Here is a 14,742-nt window from a genome sequence, read left to right as displayed (position 1 = left end):
GCGTACAGATGCCACCTATGTAAGCGTACAAAAGAAATTTTTATCCTCCTCTTTTCCCCTCGATTCCACCGCCCGCGTTTTATTTGCATTTCGCGGCGATCAGACCAATTGCGTCGCATATCCGTTTGATTTCCCATTTGATTTTCATATGCGAATGCCTCGCCGCTCACGAATCTTCGAATTCGATCGCCTTATACTTTGAAATTGGATTTTTGCCAGAGGCGTATGCATCCCCGCGACGTTTTACGAGCCGCATTACGTTTGCGTGTAAATAACACTTAAACATTTAGAACGCGATCGCCGAGCTACGAAACGAAACAAGAGGGGCCGCGCATCGATGCACGGGCTTAGCTAAAGAATAATAAATTACAGAAATGTAGGTTGGCGGGTGTTGTATATCGCAGGATTTAATTTAGCCGCGTCTGCATTGCTTTCGTTGTACGTTTTATAATTTACAAGCAGCGCCATACACTTACCATAAAAACGGAAGGGAATTGGAAATTATATACCTGAGCTCTATGTACGATACTTGTCACGTATAACTGGAATTTCAATCTTTAAATTTAATTTATCTCGTATGACACGAGCCAAAGTGCTTTTGTCGCAAAGCATGTAATTGAAATGCACATATGACTTTTAAATTAGCAATTGACCTGTCCTTACAGCATTGATCTAATAATACCGGTTTGTCACTATCGGAATAAAATTTGCCCGCGCTCTCGTTTACCCATACAGCATCGAACTAAAAATATTACAGCACCGTATAAACGTTGCAATAACGAAAATAATGATACACGCTATTTAGTTCATTCCTATTATCGCGTCCGCTAGTTACATTCGCACGTAGCGGATAAATTTGAAGACCAGAAATTGAAAAACGCGTTCCGATACAACAAGCATATCTCCATTCGCGCAACAATGGAACGTACACACCCGTATAATATACAGCATCAATCACCAGCAATGGTACTGATAGAACGCGGAATAGAAAAAAAAAAAAAAAAAAAAGAAAAAAAGAGAAAGAGAGAAAAAAATTTCCACCGGCGGGAAAATTTTCGGGCCGTCTAGCGTTGAAAACTGAACGCGCCGGGAATCGCTTTTCACGATTTCGTGAACGAGGCCGCGGTCGAAACTTCGCGGGCGTTAACAAGACGACGGGGCGACGGCGGACCCGGGATAGTTTCGCGACTTCACGTTACGTAAACTTATTCCGGGTTTTCTTCTTTCGGGGGAGGTCGGCAAATTCGGGCGCCTAATTATAGAGGTGCTGGCGAGAACGCCTTTAACGCCTCCGCCCCCGCCCGCCCGCTCGCTTCTTCCCAGGAGAAACTCCGGCGGTGGCGCGAAGGGCGTCGAAGGAGGAGGCACTTGGCTCACCGCGAACTAAGAAGTTTCAATTTCCGAACATAGTCGCGCGATACGACGGTATTATTAATGCAATTAAGCGGGGATTTCCTTCGCACGATAGGGCCTTGTTGACTGCGCCGCGAGAAAGCGCACGCTGCTACGCGTTTTATCCCGCTTGGCGAATTTCGACGACGTGCAATAATGAAATATAAAAATGCCGAGGTAAAGCGCATTAGTAAATTTTGAAAATGTTTTATTTCGGCGGTTATATATATTCCGCGGTATATAAAAAAAAAATTTTAGTTTTGCCGCTTTTATTTTGCGAATTCATGGGTCTAACTAGCGAAAAATATTTCATATTTTTTTCCTAAAAATGTGTAATGTTAAAAAAAAAGTATATATGTATACTCCATTATAACGTCCCTTTTATGATTTTATAATTTTAATAAATATAGACGGAATGAGTATAGAATATATTTGCAGATACGATAATCTGTACGGCAAAATAAAATTTCTAATCTGCATTTGTATTTTGTAATAATAATATTGTAACATAATAAGATATCGAAAGGAAAAAAAAATCTATGCAAAAGCGCAAATAAAAAAGTATTGACTATTTCCACAGCATTTAATCTCAGCAAAAAAAAAACCGATCAGCTTTTTATTATCGCAATTATATTTGTGTGCAACATGCCGCTACCTTTTTATACGATTATGTTCAATCAATATGAAATTATCATGTATCGTAACGTATGCATTATGTTAATGTTAATCTCGATCTTTGAAGTACACCGAAGTCTCTTTGCTAGAGTATCACGTCCTTGCGCCGGCAATTAGCTCGATATTGCGTTCGATTTGCAAGTCGGCGATCGTTTTTCGTTCCAAGTGCGAAGTGGAAACCCGGATTTTTGCAGATTTCGCGAAAGGAGGCCGATACGTCGGCACGTCGGGGATGAGGACGACGCCACTTGTTTTGGCGCCGTTTCGCTAATACCGTCGAGCTCGTGCTCACCTCTTCGGGTTCGTGCTCCGTCTACAAAGTGGGGAAAAATAGGAGCTGCGACGGAGCTTTTTCCCAAGCCGCGACGGTGCTCAATGTCCCGCTTGTCGGACCTCTTCTCAATTCGTCCCGCGAGCGCGAGAACTTCCGTGAACGGCAATTCGGTCCTTCGGTTCGTCGTGTCGTTTCTCACTATCGAAAGAAGGCGCCGAGCAACGAGCTATGTTCGGAACAATACCGGCGAAGCGCGGTGAACTGCCGGCGCGACTTTGGCACGAGCGTCACGTGCCGCGATAAAGCAACGTGCCTCTGGTCGGGAACGCAAGGTCGATCGACCTACAATGCGACGGGAAAGTCTTTTTCTAAGGGCTCAACACGTTGAATCGCGTCTCGCGGATTCAACCCTTCCCGTACGTGTAACGACTATAACGCGCTGCTAAGTATTCGTTTTATCAGGTATACCTACAATTATATAATGAATATTATAATATAAATTCAGAATTAAAAAAAAAAAAAAAAATACGACATTAATTATTAATGTAATAATATCTGAGATATAAAGTAGGGATTAAAATTGAGCTAAATATAAAATTATATTTAATTTAAAATACCGTTCACTTCTGAGAAAGTACATTCACGTATAAATTTATTATTCCGTTAAAAAAAAAGTTCTGTCTTTATTAATCAAGGAGACTCGGCTTAATCGTTACGTTGCTGCAGCTATAGTCGAACACATAATGTTCGACGTAACACGTGTACCGCCTATAACCGGTAACTAAGAGTCTCACTATGAAACTTTGAGTATTCCGATTACGCCCCGCTGCTTAATATTTAACTAATAGTCTGTTGTAGTTTCTAAACGATGAGTAACGACATGACAGAAGTTTTCCACTCGGCAACTTTCCGAGACTTTCCAAATTATTTACAACAATTATAAGTTGAAATAAAATAACGCTCTCAATAATGCACTCTTGCTTTATGTTCGTAAAACAATAGATTTCTGTTTTCAATGCCGCGAAACGTATTTACTCGGAATTTATTTCTACAAAACGCTAGTTGAAATTAATTAAGTTTAATTGACTGCCGGATCGCGGCGGAATTGCGACTGGAAAGAGATAGCGGGTAAAAGGCAAGCCTCCGGATATCTTCCGGCCGAACGTTTGTCCGAGCGAGCGGGAGAGAGACAGAAGGGAGGGAAAGGGGGCTAAATCACCGAAATGTAAATGACGCTCCGGTTTCGAAACAAACGGCTTACAGACGCGCGCGGTCCATCACGAGGCCCGGCTCCGGGGCCGATTCATGAATGCGACGCATTCATAATTCTAACATTGTCGATGCGTACCGCGCGTGACGGGCTCTAATGTAGCGTATAACGAAGCGGACGATACGACCGGCGCAATCGATACGACTTCGAGTAACAACTGGCGAGGCTCGTTGAACGGCTCGTGACAGCATCAAGTGGAGAAGGTCAGCGTCGACGTTCGCGCGAACAATTGTCCGGCATCTGCTATTAATAAGTATTATATAAAGAAGCAAATGAGCGTACGCGACGTTTCGACAGAACGGAGAAGGAGCCTCCCTCCCCTCGCGAACGTAATAACTCGCAGACGCGAAATAATGGTAACGCCGACTTTTCTGCCTCGCGCGACTCAAGGACGTCGCACGCTAACAACCGATAAGGCCGAGTCTTTCAGCCGTTCGATTTCCAAGTGCTTTGGTATTCCGTGGAGGTCCGAGGGCACTTCCGCGGAAAGATCGCGCTCGTTTTTTCTTTTTTTTTTTCCTTCAAATAATTAGCGATTTTTCGCTGATCGCTACCGAGTCGGACGATTCTTCTACTCGCGCCTTGACTTATTTTTATGAATGAAGCATTCGCGTCTGGCGAAAGAGCGTAAAATCCTAGCGTCGAATAATTTTCCTTCGTCGGAGAAAGAAGTAGCACGTCTGTCTGCAAGGAAGGCCGGCTCCGATAACGATAATCGACACCGTATACCCCTCAATTTTCTCTCTCCGGCTCAAAATATTCTCGCACAATGGCTCGCTGTCGCCGCGGATCCGGAAATTCATACGGAACCGAGCGAGCGTACGGCGTGCCACTTTGAAGTCACATTAGACCGCGGCGCGAGCTAAACGCAGTTAAATGTCACGTGTCACGTACGGAAACCGTTGGGCGGCGAGCCGTAGGGAACGCGCGATGTAAAAGCCGTGTCGCGCATTAATAGAGCCGGGCGTGGAACGCGGGAATTCGGACACGGCGAATAACTGGAAAACGCGTGCACACTTCTGCCGCCGCCGCCGCCGCGCACGTACGGCCGAACAGCTGTCCGCTTATCGAATCAACGGCCGGACGACTTCAACCGCGTTACCGCGGCTACCCAGAAACAATGTGGATCGTTAATAGCCTACCTACCCAACGGTCATAATCCACCGGCTGTTTTTCACCGTGAGCCAGCGAGCCTTTTCTCAGAGCTGTTCTCCTCTTCTGTGAGATCTCTCCGCCGGATGCGCACGGTTTCTCACCGGGCGACGTATCAGCGGCACGTCCGCCAAGTACGAATCATCACGCGATCACGTTTAGATGGGAATTCCAGCTGCCCTTAATCCTCGACGATGATTATCTTGCTGATCAATCGATACGTTACTCGATTACCACCGGGATTACCGGGGAGCACCGTGGCCTTCGCGGGTGCGGGATGATCACGCAAACAGAACGATATCGCGACGAGCCAATCGAGAGACACGGTTACGGTCTCTTCGGTAATCCTTACACCGGTCCGAGCGAGTCAACACGAAACAAACTTGACTAATGGATCACCCGGGCAAGTCGTGCCGCTCCTCGTCGAACGATGATCGATACGATCTGGAGTGCCAGGCGGCGCGAGTCGGTATCCGCGCACAAGAGGACTTTGTGTATCCTTCGGCGGCTCCTCTATTTATCGCAAGATGAACCTAGCCACTCGAACAGTCGCGCTTTTTATCGAGACAGTTCCCGCGAGCCACGCGCGATTTTTCCAAGCGTAGGCGCTCGGCCCGGCGCCAGGAGACACGGAAAAGGGGGCACACTCGCCGCGATAGCACGGGGGGCAGGGGAACGAGGGGACCACCACCCCCTCGCGATCGCGTTCGCCGGCGCCGAACAGGTGGGCCACACGCTCGGCGAGTCACGTCGCGCGCGGAACACGCGAATCTCCGCGAGCTCCGTAATAACCGGACGTAAAACGGGACACGCACGCGTCGTTGCGACGGCTTGACGTCGACTGAGGTGGCACGGATACGGTGCCTCGCGCCTGTCCGTCCCTGCTTTGCCGCCTCCACCACCACCACCGCCGCCGCCACCGCCGCCGACGCCGCCGACGCCGCCGCCGCCGCGATGCCGCCCCACCAAAACGCAGAAACGCCACCGACGCCTGCACCCTCACTAGCTCACCCTTCCTCCCTCCCTTCGGCGTCCCTTCGCGAGCCCGCGAAAGCTCGACACCGCGTCATTTGGTCCCTGCGCGACCGCGAGGGTGGACGTCGTGACGCAATTCGACCAATATTAGTCGCTTTCCATTTGCATCAAAAGTCGGCTAAATTCTCGCCCGTGACGCAATCCCGCCTTTCTTTGACATTTACCAAACGGAAGAAGATAGAACGACGTCACGAACGAGAACTAGATTTTTCAATGCGAACGGAGAGCGACTATCGAAGGCGTGTGTCGTCTCATAATTTTTTTATTTACCGTGAATTAAATTTAATATTATATTTGTCGCAACAAGAAGGGAATATTTCACTGATACCATTTGGCGCAATATGATTATTACGCGTTTATGCGGACGCAATAATACGGCTAAGCACGAGCGCGATATTCCTCGAAGAGTCGGAGGCGGTAAACTTGCGGCTGTCGTCGCGTATATGCAAAACGGGTCACGAGAAATGAGCCGGAGCAAATGAAACCGCCGTTTCGCGTACAGAGAGAGAAAGAGAGGAGACGTTAGCGTTCTCAGGATGGGAGCCGCATGCTAGCCGCTGAGCTCTGTCACCGCGTCGTCGTTACCGCCTAGAGGAAAAACGCTGACGCCACGAAACGCAGGCAGCCGTCCCACCGCAGTGGCATCCGAACGGCAAAGGATTCTCTCCCGCTCGCTCGACAGTTTCTCAACGCGCTTCGCGAACGGTTCGCCAGTCCGTCCCGGATGACTTCCGTCGCGTAGGGAGCGTCCGGTCGCTTTGCATTTACGAGATACCGACTTTATAACGAGGACGAGCGACAGTAATCGGACAAGAAGCTGCAACGAGATGCGACCGCGTTCCCGAAGCGCAAGCCGGTTGTCCACGTCCACGGGCGCCTCAAGTTGCTCGGATACGGTTACGTAATACTGGCTCGAGGGAGGGGGGGGAAACGGGGGTCGACTACAAAGAACCATAATTATGCGGTAGGCGGTTTTTGGTGGCGCGCACGAACGCCTGCACTCGCGCGTACCATTATGACGTTAGTATGCACCCGCGAATGGCCGCCACTTGGCCATTTGTCACGACTGTCGCAAGTTTGCCCGGTTTAATGCATCCTCGGCTCCCCCTCGAGCCAGTCCCCCCCTCCTCTCCTCGGCTTTCACCCAACGTCTCGCCTTTGCCACAATTTTGGAGCGGCAATGCCGTTAACAGGCGGCGTTTCCTTCGGCGCACAAAGCAACGGCAGTCGCGTTCGGAGGTTCGCGGCCGAGCTTGACTGATGCGGAGTTTGGCTGCAAAAGACGCCGATGCCGTTGAAACGAAAGCGATCGATTTCCCCTCCCGTGACGTTGATATACTTAAAATAATCGGAATAAATAAATTTGATAAAAGCTGTGCTTTTATAACGAATATTCTGACGTGGCAAAGTTAATTTTTGGTTATTGCCGGTGCGATCTGTCGATTGGAAAATATTAATTCTCGACACGTTTAATCCGATATAACATTGATAAAGTTTGATAAAGATCATAGCACGCGCATAACACTCTATCTGCGCCGAAAATTTGCGTAAATGGATTAATGTCCTAAATAGCTGCATTAGCACGCCCAAATTATTGGCAGCGGCAATTATATCAGTGACTTATTATCGCCGGTTATCGAAGCCGTAACAATAAATATCCATTTCTTTATAACGATAATCCATTACGCGTTTTCACGTTGAACTTTCTTAGCGCGCTTAGTTATTCCCCTCGCAAAGAGTTCATAGACGTTTTCAAGAGGAACGATTCTTAAACTCGCGCGAAATTGAGATAACAAATTATAAATACCAATTTATATTTAGAGTTCTTTTTAGTGAGACTCTTTCTTTTTATTATAGCGGCATTAATTTTATCTTATATTATACTTCAAAATTGCTAAAATTATCAGCGCTATGTCGTAATAAACGAGCGGAAAGTTGTATGGAATTTTTTTTTTTTTTTACAAATTTAATTACTGATTCAAACTCGTTAAGAAGTTGACAAAATTAAGAGCAATAAAATTTTTATATTCCCGTCCGAAGATAGTGTACTAAAGTATATATGACGGCGGTATAGCGCGCACTTGAGTAAAGTTTGGAAAATGAGTCAAGTAACATACCGCGAGTCCACGTAGCGTGACACCTTCGCTGTGCACAGTTGTGGTAAATGACAGCTTGATGCTGATACCAACAGCTGCGCAAAGCATTTAAATCGCGTCGCTTTTGTTATTTATACACGTAACATCTCGGAAATTAATCCGCAGGGGGGAGGGAGAAAAATTTGGACAAATTGCACTTATCATAATCGTTCGGTGCAAAAGTATTTTAACGCCATTATTAAAGCTGGCGAATTATTTATTTGCCAAGCATATTTAATAAAAGTTAAAGCAATAACAGACGCATCGTGCCGTAAAAGTTAAGTGAAATTGCATTTCTGATGGTTACCGGCGTTATCTATTATTTATAAAGCAAAAGGGTGAGAATGTGAGACTAGCTTGAAAAACCGACTGTTGCGTCGAAACTAAATAATAACGATGTTAGTTGTAACATTATTTATGACCCGTCGAGGCTCTCGCGGGATAAAATACGCGCAAGCCGGCGGAAAACTGGAACTTTCGATCGAGATATTTTCTCGAGCATCGATTTCGCGCAAACGCGAATATGTATACGTATAATATTACTTTTCTAATTTAATTGATGGCGGCTTCAGCCGGCGCAGCAAGCCTTTTCTAAGCCTTAAGAATGCCGCCGCTGAAGGCGAAGTTGCCACCTCCGAAGTAGAACTTTTTAGAACTTTGCAGGAAGGAGCGGAGATTAGCCCTCGAGAGTTTTAGTTTCCGCTCCGACAATGAGCAGAATTCAAAAAGGTCTCATTGCGGCGGTAAAAGAAGATCGATCGCTCTTAGAGGTTAATAATCCGATAATTTCAGGGAAAAGATAATATCTCGTAATATCTTGCGCAATATACATATAATCCGTCGAGTTGGATAATAATTAAAATAAATAATTAACGAAAACTCTCGATCTGAAATCTCGGCTTTTCCGCCGGAAATTAAATTCTATTGTCGTGACACATTAATTTTCAAGTTCACGTTATTTTCTCAGTCGCACTCCCTTTAATCTAAGTAGCTCTTGGGCGCTCAAAGAGTGCCCGAGCAATAAGCATGCGGTTCTACAGCGGTATTAATCTTTAATTGCATTGTCACGTAGGTGTATTACCACGAGTAATAATGTCCACCGGAACGCGGCTTCGTGTTTCGCATTCTAATTGGATTTTCTCGAAAGCTTACGAATTCTCGTTTTAGCGTCCGCTTCATTACTCCGCCGTTATTAATATTTACTTTACTTCTATTTGCCGTCGTTTTGCTCGCGACGCTCGTAAGAAAGCGCCCTTTGGCGCTTAGGTTCAAATCGTTTTTAGCGAGACGCCGCTAGTTCGAACGCTCGCCGGCAATTACGTTAATAATGCACAATCTCATTTACGTCAGTCGGGAATTACATCTAAAATAGCTAGTGTAGAACATAGCTTAAATGCGAGAATAAGCAGATTAACCGGCAGCCCTTCGTACGCCTTACGTTCCATTAGATAGTTGACTGGCCTGATGGTGCAGATAGAATCGTGATTATTATGATTTCAATGAATGACTTATCTATAATCGTAGTTGTCGCGTCGGGGACCGACTGAAATGGCCGTGTCGATTTACGAGAGATCGCAAATATTCGCAAATGTTGAATACTTTCTAATGTATTTTAATTTACGATGAGGTAAAAATAAAAGAATTGAAAATTTTCTTTCGCGGGCTGTTAGTTTCGAGTTAAAACAGACGCGATAGATCAATACCACTGATATTTCTGCGGTAATATGGTACGCGGTGGAAGTCACTCTATTTTCGGTGCACTAGCTGGCTTCTGGGGCAACTTCGACCGGCAGTGAAGTTCGGGTTATCCCCGTAGCATTAATTAACCCGGTCGTGGCCCATGGCAAAGGAACAAAAGGCTTCCTTTTCCGTCGTTGCCGAGAGAGCGAAGCCTCCGCTCTTCGTTTTTTCTCGCGCATCGCTGCACAACATTGCTAGATATAGCAAATCACAGCGCTGGACCAAGTAGGTGGACCAACGCCGTGACTTTCCGGTAGTCTTTTAATTAACGTTTCGACCAACATATATATAATTCGATAAAAAGATGTAAGAAACAAAAGGCACTACTCTTTCAGATTAAAAAAAAAAAATAAATAAAATAAAGAAAAGAAAAAGAATTCTTAAAACTGCGATAAATATAAATTTTATAATTTAAATATACATTAAAAAAATTACTGCTGAATTTAGCGCGCGAGCGTGGCAGATCTAATTATTCTAAGAAATATTTTAGAAGCTTTAAAGAAAGAGATCATCACGAGCGAGATCGTTCAACGGTCCGCTTGTTTCCGCGGAGAATCAATCTCGCCGCGACGTGCACGCGGTTGCTTGCAAACCCGCGCATATATCGATACCCAGATAGCGGCATCGGGCGCTTCCACGGTCCCGCTTAATATTCATAACGTCTTTGCCCCTCGGCAACTCCAAACACATTTTAATAACATTTTTTACGGGGCGCTCGACCCCGACGCCTCAAAAGCATTCGCGACAGCCTTCCTTTCCTCTTCGTTCGCGTTTTTCCACGATGGAATATTCCGCTCGACCTCCGAAAACCCCCCCTTTCACCCTCTCTCCTCCCCCCTCGTTTAAGCAACGCCAACCAACCCTTTCTCCTAACGCGGCATCTACTTCTTGCGAAAGTCGGCCACGGAGCAAGCATCCAACTTGTCCGAAGTTGCGTCGCGAGATGAATCGAAAATGCCCGCGCGCTTCCGGTTGTTTTCGCGACGCAATATTCTCGAAAAGAGATCGCGTGTGCTGGAACACGCGACGACGATCTTTCCCGTTTTATTCCAGTCTCTTTCGTCTTCCTTCAAAATCGTGAAAGCGTACCTCGCGCGACGTCTCCGTGACATTTTCCAGTCAATGTTGTCATGAATATTTCAAACGATTTGTGAACACTTCTATTGGATCCGCAGAAAACCGCTTGGGCTCTTCCGATTTCTCTCAACGTAACTGCTAAGTTTTTTAAATTTTTTAATCATTTTTTTTTTACGAAAGAACCGATGGTTTTGTGATAATTAATTATTATTCAGACGTAGTTATTACTTTGCATTACAGTTGCAAAAGAAAATTCTATTACAAGCTAGTGTCTTGAAAAAAAAAATTGCATTACGTGCTCGAATGTCGTAGCGGTTTAAAGTATAACAGATTACACTTATCAATCTTTCGTCGTCATTTTTACTCAAATGAAAGGTTAAAAACATCTCTGTTTCTTTCCCAGAAAAATCCACTCCGCTTTTATAAATCAATCTTATTTCGCCGTAGAAAAATACCTTTATATCTCCCCTCTGAAGTTCATCGAAGTCAAAGTAAAATATTTTCCTCTCCGCCCGCGGAAATTTTATTTAGAGCCGAACTCGGTTAAAACCGCGCGCGGGGCGCAACCCGCGCTTGAGATTCGCTGCATTTTACGCGGTTACTTACGACAAGGCGATACGACTTCTCATGCAATGAAGATTACGAAAACGTATTTCCAACGGACGACGCGCACGCCGTCGGAACAATGTTGGATTATCACGAAGCGGAATAATCCGATCTCACGACAAGGAAGATCCCCGGCGCGCGGTGGGATTCCGCGCGCGAGAGTCGCGCCAACCGCGTTTTTCCGACGTATACATACGCGGGAGTCAGGAAGAAAGGTAAATCGGTTTTACATCTCGACTGCATGTCGGCGGAGAATAATGCCGCGCCGTTGGCGTTGCCGCTATAAGGAGAGAGATGAGAAATTAAGTGAACCGTGGCGGATCGCATCGCCGACGAAGACGCACTCGCTTAAGCCGCTCCCGACGCATTCGAGCGCGTGCATTCAGTATGGAAAATAATATTTGCTCGCGGATATGCCGTTCGCCGCCGCCGCCCACCACCCCCCGTCCCCTCAAATCTTTCCCGCCGAGTCTTCCCCGGTACTAGAGATCGCGTGTCTGTCTGACTGACTCCGTTACGTATCAAATCGCATCTGATTTTCTTGGCGGGAGTCTCTCGCCGCGCGGCCAAATTTCTAATTCGCCCGTACGTCAGGGAAACATTATCGCGCGCGAACGCGAACCGCGTCATTCTCGCATAAAAAAATTTTGCGTAATCGGCGCAACAAAGCCACGCGTCATTCCGAATGGAATTTTATTGCATCCGCGAGATTTAAGGCAAAATACGATACCGCGCGTATCGAATATCAATAATTGTGCGTGTCGCGGTGCGGAGGTGCATTTCGCGTAGCAGTAAAAACTCCGTGCGCGAACATTAGGAGATAATAATAAAAAAAAAAAAAAACCAAAAAAAAAACGAAGGCGATTCAAGTATTAATGAGAGGCATCGTTATGCGCATCGCCAAGTATATCGGGCGCTTTGTGCACGTCCGTCCCCATAACTATCGCGCTATTTCGACCCGGGGCGACATACGGGATGTCGTAATAAAGATATTGATCCACGTATACCGTGACCAATCTCCATCGAGGTGCCGCACCGATAGCGGAAGGGTTACAGTACGCGGCTCGTATTTCCCCAAACCTGAGCGCCTTTCCCCGCGTCCCGTCCTGCCGTCTCTCCGTGCCGTGTGTACCGTGCAGGACAACGCGGCGTCGATATTTATCGACGTGAACCTACGTAGGTTCTCGTGCGACATCGAAGTGACCCTAATTCGCGCGACAGTTGCGCGCGCGACGAATCGCTTTGATGGAAACGGCCGTCACGCGCCACTCGTTCCCGTCTTTCGTAATCACGGCGATATTATTTCACGAACGCACCCCTACGCGTGTTTACACGGAAATCCTTTCACCGCGACGGCCCCACCGCGGCTCTCCCGTTTTTAATCAGCTGCTCTGCGAATTTCAAAGGAACCTCGGACCTCGCCTCCCGCGAACCCGTTTTCGAGCAAGATATTCCGTCGACCGATCGTTCACGCGTGCATCTTTCGCGAACACCGCAAAGAATGCTTCGACAGTTTATCCGGAGAGAGTAAATAAAAAATTTAAAAAAAAGAAATAAAAAGAAAAAGAAAGAACATCCCAACTAGATTAAATTGTTTAATTGTTTCGATATCGGTCCGAGCCGAGCGATGTGGATTAATCATTAGCGAGCATAATAACCGTGGGTATCGTAAGATACTGTAAGCGAATCGTAATATGCTATCAATAACGTCCGTGGCATTTCATCCTAAAATGTGATCTCAACGTTGGGGAGAGTACAATCGCGTTCTCGAGAGCCGTGGTACATAATCGCGCCTCATATCGATCTATTAGCAAATTAGTAACGATACGAGACTAATTACCGAAGTCCGCGTATGTATTCGAGATCAATGGGATCCCAGATATGCGCGCCGTATATGTCTACGTATATGGCGAGGGTGCATGTGCTCGTGTTTACCCGAGCGTGTCTAGGGACAGCGGGGAGCGACAGCAATACCCGAGAGATCCTCGGCGGAATCAGTATTTAATAGTGAAAGTTTCAAACGCCACCGCGCGCAAAGAAAGTATCTTCTCCGCGGACTCTGGGAGTACCGCGAGCGAGGCATTACGTGGAAAGAGATGGTAGAAAACTACCGCGCTCTTCTCGCGGATATCCACCGAAAGAAATGATCTTCTAAATGAAGGACGACTGTTATTCCCGGATCGAGTTTCTGTTTCTGTCGGGTTCGAACTTCCTTCGAGTCGTGAGATCAGATTCACATTAGACTAATTGCGAAAGTTTTTTTCTTTTCTTTTTTTTTTTCCTTTTCTTCTTACGTCGTTTATTAGAAAATTATCGTAAAGCGCCATCGGTGAAAAGATATTCTACGTATTATGTAAAAATGCAAAAGTTGGTTTTGTCGCTTTCGTTTAAATGTAGCGATTATTATATCAGTTTAAGATAATGGAACATGGATGCGTAAACCACGGTTATGTAATTAAATTCGCACCATGCCGTACACACCGGCAATCAACGACGCCACTGCGCGCTGTAATTGAGTCAACTGTTAAAAGTGCAAGCAAGCTCGAAAGCTCGCTCCTGACTGCAAACCGCATATTACATTACACTATTCAATTTGACGGTTGACTTCGCGCGTGTAAATACGAACTCTCGTCTCCCGCACTTATCACGCGCTACGTGTCACTTGTCAGTTTTGTCTGCGAGATCGTAATTGGTGAAAAGCATTTATTCCGTTATCATTATCCACGCGCCGCCATGTACGCATTTGCGCTCAATGAAATGTCCGCTCTCGTGTATTTTTCGGCCGCATATCGGCACACTGATAATTTATCAAAAAATAAATTCAGCCGCAGCTAAAGAAACAAAAAGGAAATAAAAATAAAAAAATAAAATAAAATAATGAGTCTCGAATATATATATATATATATAGTTTGCAGAGGAATTATTTAAATAATTCTCACATAAAAGCGTATAAAAATTTTGACTTTACATTACATTCGAGACTAAAATATAGTTCCTTCCGCGCGGTATCTTTACTATTTTTTGTTGCGTTTATTTTTTATACAGATAATAAATAATTTTCGCCCGCTCTCGTATTTCTTTCTTATTCAAAGCTGCGAACTTTGTCAAATGTCGTGCTTCATTCACGTGCACGGTATACACAGTTCAGCGAAATATATATTTTTAACCAAAGGCAAGATCGAGCGTGTACACGAAAAAGGAATCCGTGCGCGTCGTAAAAAGAGCGAAATGGAGGCAGGAAAAAAAAAAAAAAGTAGTCTCATCAGCTTCGGCCGATTTCCCGATGGACCCTCGGCGACGGCTCCCTTTTGACGGCGCCCTTCCACAATTTCGCATTCATCATCCGACCACGCAACTCCTCGCCGCGAACGAATATTTTCCGGTGT

General features: G+C 45.9%; 1 protein-coding gene across 15 annotated transcripts in view; it reads right to left on the bottom strand.

Moving 5' to 3' along the window:
• LOC139110408 (CUGBP Elav-like family member 2) overlaps window positions 1-14,742 on the bottom strand; it is a 396,946-nt gene that overhangs the window by 287,010 nt on the left and 95,194 nt on the right. Inside the window, exon 1 of one of the 15 annotated variants that reach the window (XM_070670196.1) lies at window positions 4,758-5,453. The exons of the other annotated variants lie outside the window; for them this stretch is intronic. The gene's annotated coding sequence lies outside the window, so the exon portion shown is untranslated. Of the gene's footprint in view, window positions 1-4,757; window positions 5,454-14,742 lie in introns of those variants that run through there. 15 annotated transcript variants of the gene reach the window in all.

Source organism: Cardiocondyla obscurior, linkage group LG20 (genome assembly GCF_019399895.1).
Source record: "Cardiocondyla obscurior isolate alpha-2009 linkage group LG20, Cobs3.1, whole genome shotgun sequence".
NCBI lineage: Eukaryota > Metazoa > Arthropoda > Insecta > Hymenoptera > Formicidae > Cardiocondyla > Cardiocondyla obscurior.
The sequence above is the reverse complement of the archived record's forward strand: the minus strand, read 5'-3'. Positions and strand labels throughout refer to the sequence as shown.